The sequence below is a fragment of the Arachis ipaensis genome, chromosome B03, assembly GCF_000816755.2.
Source record: "Arachis ipaensis cultivar K30076 chromosome B03, Araip1.1, whole genome shotgun sequence".
In the NCBI taxonomy this organism is placed as follows: Eukaryota; Viridiplantae; Streptophyta; class Magnoliopsida; order Fabales; family Fabaceae; genus Arachis; species Arachis ipaensis.
Window position 1 is genome coordinate 119,908,131 of NC_029787.2, and position 6,065 is coordinate 119,914,195.

At 34.9% G+C, this 6,065-nt stretch overlaps 1 protein-coding gene across 2 annotated transcripts in view; it reads right to left on the reverse strand.

The window, feature by feature from the left end:
* The window catches only part of LOC107631004 (cytochrome P450 71A26), an 8,905-nt gene that overhangs the window by 2,046 nt on the left and 794 nt on the right, over positions 1-6,065 (reverse strand). The window lies entirely within an intron of this gene.

The following is a 6,065-nucleotide window of genomic DNA, read 5'->3' on the forward strand; positions in this document are numbered from 1 at the left end:
TATAATTTTGCCTATGCTACACTTGCGGTATATAGTCGGTCTCAAGCCCGATAAAAGAAGAGGGCTATGTTATACCTTGACAACTATGCATAAAAACTTAGTCAAATTTTTATGACATATATCAAAGACGTTATTGCGCTAAAGTTATGTCGTTGTTCGGAAACAACGCAATGTATAGCTCGTGTATAGTGTCAAATGAATAAGAGCCGTTGCATCGGTGCTCGAGTGTAGCGTTAAATGAGTAAGGATTCCCGTGTTTTCGTGAACAGACGAAGGTAAATAAGTTAGTTTACAAAGAAAAAGCTAAAGATAAAGATAAGAGCGATAGAAGGTTGAAATTTGAGACATGGAACATAAGCACTCTAATAAGAAAATCTATAGAGGTGGTAATAGATACTATGACAAGAAGAAAGATTAACATCATGTGCTTACAAGAAACAAAATGGGTCAGCGCAAAAGTTAGGGAGTTGGATACTTTCGGGTTCAAATTTTAGTCTACAGAAAAGGTGAAAAATAAGAATGGAGTAGGTATTATCGTGGTTAAGCAATAGAAGAAGGAGGTAGTGGATGTCAAGAGAGTGGACAAAAGGATCATCTCTATCAAACTTATGGTGAAATGAGATATTTTTCATGTGATTAGCGCATATGCACCGCAAGTGGGTTCGGACGAGCAACACAAAATAAGATTTTGGGATGATTTAGAGAGTTTAGTCTAAGACATATCTTCGAGAGATAAGATTTTCTTACGAAGAGACTTAAATGGCCATGATGGAAAAGAAATAATTGGGTATGAAAGTATTCACGGAGGCCATAATTTCGGGATGGTCAATACAGATGGTAAAATTATTTTAGACTTTTTTCTCGATCTTTGACCTCCTCATCATAAATATATGTTTTAAAAAGAGAGACAAACATATTATAATTTATAGGAATGACATGATAAACTCTTAAATCGACTTCTTCCTGTTGAGGAGAGTTGACCAAAAATTTTGCATTAATTATAAAATTATTCCAAAAGAGAGTTTAACAACACAACATAAGATGCTTGTCATGAATTTTTGCGTTGAGTAAAAATTGAGAAAAAGACATTATACGAAGAACCAAGAACAAGATGGTGACGGAGGAAAGGTGAGGAACAAAGAAGTTTCATAAGACGGATAGGAGAAAAGGCAAAGTGGGAATAGGATAGAAGCACAGAGGAGATGTAGAGGGGGATAATGGAAGTTATTAGAAGAACAATAAAAGAAAATTTTGGTGAATTTAGAAAGATAGGGCCAAGAGACAACGAGTTCTAGTAGTAGAATGCGAGTGTACAAGAAAAGATAAAGGCAAAAAGAGAATGCTTTAAAGAGTGATTTTTGTGTTGCAATACAAATAATTGAAAAAAAATATAAGATGGCTAAGAAAGAGATAAAAGTGGATGTAAGTGAAGTAAGAATAAGAGCATATGAAGATCTCTACCAGTATTTAGGTACAAAAAAAGAAGAAAAATGTATATATAGAATTGCAAAGAGTCTTGAAAGAAAACGAAAGACTTGTATCAGGTTAAGTGCATAAATAATAAAGACAAAGATTTTGGCTCAAGATGAGAAGATCAATGATAGGTGGAAGAGCTACTTCTACGAGTTATTTAATAAATAACAGAAAATTCTTCAGAATCTTGGTCGGTTATGCACGACGGAAGAATATCAAAACTTCAACTATTATCGAAGGGTTCGAGATTTCGAGGTAAAAGAGGTTCTAAAGTGGAAGACAAAAATAGTAGGGCAGTAGGACCCGATAATATTCCGATTGAAGTTTGGAAGGGCATTGGAGAGAAAGGCATAAGTTGGTTAACCAAGTTTTTTAATGAGATTTTAAAGTTAAAGAAGATGTCAGATGAGTGAAGAAAGAGCACATTGGTACCTATATACAAAAATAAAGGGGATATGCAGAGTTGCAAAAACTGTAGAGGGATCAAGTTCATGAGGCATACCATGAAGTTATGGAAAATAGTGATAAAACGGAGGCTAAGACAAGAGACATAAATAACAGAAAACAAATTTTATTTTATGCCAGACATTGAAGCTACATACTTATTAAGAAGGATGATGGAGAGGTAACGTAATAATAAAAGTGATCTACATATAGTGTTTATTGATTTAGAAAAAGCGTACGCTAAGGTGCCAATAAAGGTCTTATGGAAGATTTTGAAAAGGAAGAGAGTAAGGATCGCATATATTCGTACAATTAAAGACATGTATGATGGGGTTACAAGTAGTGTAAAGACTCAAGGTGGCGTGACAGAGAAATTTTCTATTGGCATACAGTTACACTAGGGATCATCCTTAAGTCAATATATTTTCACATTTGTCTTGGAAGTGCTCATAGAGCATATCCAAGAGCCTGTGTCATGATGCATATTTTTTACCGATGATATCGTCCTTATAGTAGAGTTAAGGAAAGACCTAAATAAGAAGTTGGATTTACGGAGAGAAGCTCTAAAAGTGTATGGTTTGCGCATAAACCGTAGTAAGACGGAATATATGGAATGTAAGTTTGGCTGCCAAAGAAAAAATCCTAATGCAAATGTGAATATTGGAGAAAACATCCTACGAAATTTGTGATAAAAAAAAGTACCTTTAAAATTTAAAAGTAAATTCTATCGCACTGCTATCACACTGGTTATGCTTTATGATATAGAGTGTTGGGCAGTCAACGGGGATAGGGGTGGCAGGAGTACCCGAACCCGCGGGTACCCGACCCGTCCCTACCCGCCCGGGGCGGGTTTAAACCCGGCCCGAAGCGAGGCGGGTCCTGAGCAGGGCGGCTGTATATATATATACTCTTTTAGCAATTAGGGTTGCTCCCTCCCCTCCCTCATACAGACATACCCACCTACCCACATACCCAAATCCCAGAAACACACACAGCACTCACTTACCCATATCCTAGAAACCCACACAGGCAGCCACCTTGCTCACCGCCGCTATTGCTTGCTTTGCTCAGTCGCTCACCGCCGTCGTCGCGTAGTCACTCACCTTGCCGCTCTCTCTCACCGTACTCGCTCGCACTTCTCTCGTTGTCGTCACTCTCCTCGCCGCTCTTCTCTTCGATTTGCAATCTCCAGTCCCTCCTTCCTCTGTTGTCGTCTCACTGGTAAGTAGCAAGCACACCTCCTTTACTCACTACTTACAGTTTACTGGCTTGCTCTCTGCTTCTTGCCTTCTCCAGATTTATTTTCTGTGAGTAGATTTTATAATTTATTTTTTTTATGTTAAAACAGTTAAACTTGCCTTTTCATTAATATTATGTAAATTGTTGACGGAGGACTTTTTTGAGTACAATAATTATTGATCTTGAAAAATTCCTAGATGACGATATAAAGAATGATGTCCTCATCCCTCAAGAACTTGTTGGCCCTGCCAAGGTCCTCTCTTTTTTAAAGAAATTAACATTTGCTAAGCTGAGTTGATTTATGTACTTCTTTAAAGCATGAGCTTTGCAATTTGTTTGAGTAATAATTATTGGTTTTCTTACTAGCTAATAAGAATCGGCCTAATTTATATGTGTTGGCCTTATGTATCTTTATTTTTTTAAATCAAAGTATGTTTGGAAACTGAAATTATCTATTACTTCTCATTTTTTATGTTAAATATATATCATATGGCTTTCCTGTCTAAGCATTGTTTATGGCTTTCCTGATTAATATTTCCTATGAATCAAGATACTTGTGGTAGTTATAAAATTGAAGGCTGATTATCCATAATGCCATGTATTCTTTTGGAGATGATTCAGAGTCAGTCAATGGATGTTATCCTTTTGTATATTCTTGTGATTTGTGCTTGATTAGTTATAATTGATTTCAATCTAACACCATCAAGTCATCATGCTTGCTATGTATACACATGAAACTCATTTAAGTAATGAGTGATTCACTTGCTGCTTATAATGAGATATGAGGTCCACTAACTCTTTAAATACAGAATATGATCTTTCTTCTCTCTAGCTGTTTAGTGCTTATTATTTTTCTTTTTCCTTTCCCTTGGTCTCTTGTTTCAGAGTTGGTGATGTTACAGCTTATATTTAGCATTGTTGTATCAAATTTGCTTATTAATCCCTTGGTCCCTTGGTCTCTTATTTTATACAATGAATTTTATTAGAATTAACATTGAATAAACTTAAATTTTTTTAAAAAGTTAGTTCTTGTCAAGCTGGTTTAAGTATTTAGAGAAGAGACTACAGTGTGATATTATTGTGTTAGTCATAAAAATTTTCGATAGCATAAAGATGAGTTAATTTGTTGTACTTGTCACAAAGAGTGAGTGTCTATTATTGTTATCTTTTTTATGATTGATAATTCGATTTTGTGTTGTGAATTGTTGATTTTGAGTTGTTGATTGTTGATGGCTGATTAATAATCTGATTTTATGATATTATTTATCATTTTTTATGTCTTTTTCAATAGCATTCTATATGTTAACTTTTTACTTAATACTAATTAACTTATTAATTGTTATCTCTTTGAATTTCAGGTTTGAATCTTGACTTCCAAACCTTTAATGATGATGAAGATGTTGAAAGTGATCAAGAATAAGGATTGAAGACTCTTATATTTAATTATGTAATATTTTTATTATGGTGTTAAATTTGTAGTCCTCAAACATTAACTTTTTTTACTTTCAAGTTATTTGAAGTTGTATGAATTTTATGTTTGTATTTTAATTTAAATATGAACTTTAAATTTTTATCTTAATTTATATATGAATATTTAAAAATTAAAATGTTAGTTAAATTTATAAATTTTAAAATTTAATTTTATTTGTTGGATTTTAATAATTATAGGGGCGGGTAGGAACGGGACGGGTACCCGCAGGGGCGGGTTAGGGTAGAATAGTCTACTACCCGCGGGTAGGGGTGGGGCGGGTAGTAGTAGGGTCAAAGGAGGGCGGGGCGGGGTCGAGTAGGACAAAAACCCGCCCCTACCTGCCCCACTGCCACCCCTAAACGGGGAGCACGAATATAAGTTAAGTGTGGCACAGATGAAAATGTTGATATGGATGAGTGATCATATGCAATTGGATAGAATAAAGAACAAACATATAAGAGGAAGAGAGTTGGAGTAGCACTTATTGTGAAAAAGATGGTAGAATTGTGTCTCAAGTGATTTGGATATGTGAGAAAAAGATCAACAGAGTACCCAGTAAGGAAGGTAGATGAGATGGAAGATGGACAAAGGGTAAAAGGTAGAGGACGATATAGGAAGACTGGAAGACCATCCATGAGGTGGTCAAACAAAATCTACATATAAACGGTCTCTTTGTAGACATGATATATGATAGAGTTCAATGACATCATTTGATCCATGTAGTCGATCCCACCTAATGGGACAAGACTTGAGCAGTAAAAAAATAGTTTGTATGTATTTAAGTTGTGTCAAATGATATAGTATTGAAGGATATTTATAAATACTAAAATAATCAAAATATTAAATACGTAATATTGTATAATAAATATTCAGATATACTAAATAATTCTTATAGAAACTAGTTGATCATGATATATTCTAGCATCTCCCATCAATCTCAAATGACAACATGAGTTTGAAAGTTATTTAAAACAACAAAATAAAAAGGAATGCATAAATTGATGGAACAGATGCAGACGAAACTGTCGCAAAAAAACACAGACGAAACTGGCGAAAGGAAACATAAACGGACCTGCCACAAGAAAAACACAGACAGAACTATCGAAAGGAAGCACAAACGGAACTATCGCAAAAAAAGCGCAGATACAGCTGCCGAAAAAAAAGCCAGCAAGGGAAGCACAAACAAAACTGTCGCAACGAAAGTGCAGACGAAACTACCACAAAAGAAGCACAAACAAAATTGTCGAAAAGATGGCGAACTGCTCAAAAATTGCCGAAAGCCCGAAAAGGTGGCAAACTGTGAAGAGATGGTAAAATGTCAGAGGATAACGAACTGTCGGAAGGTGACTGAAAAATATATAATTTATCCATAAGAATAAATAATCAGATAATAATAGTATTTGATTTATTAGACTCGAAAAAACACAAAACGAAGAGA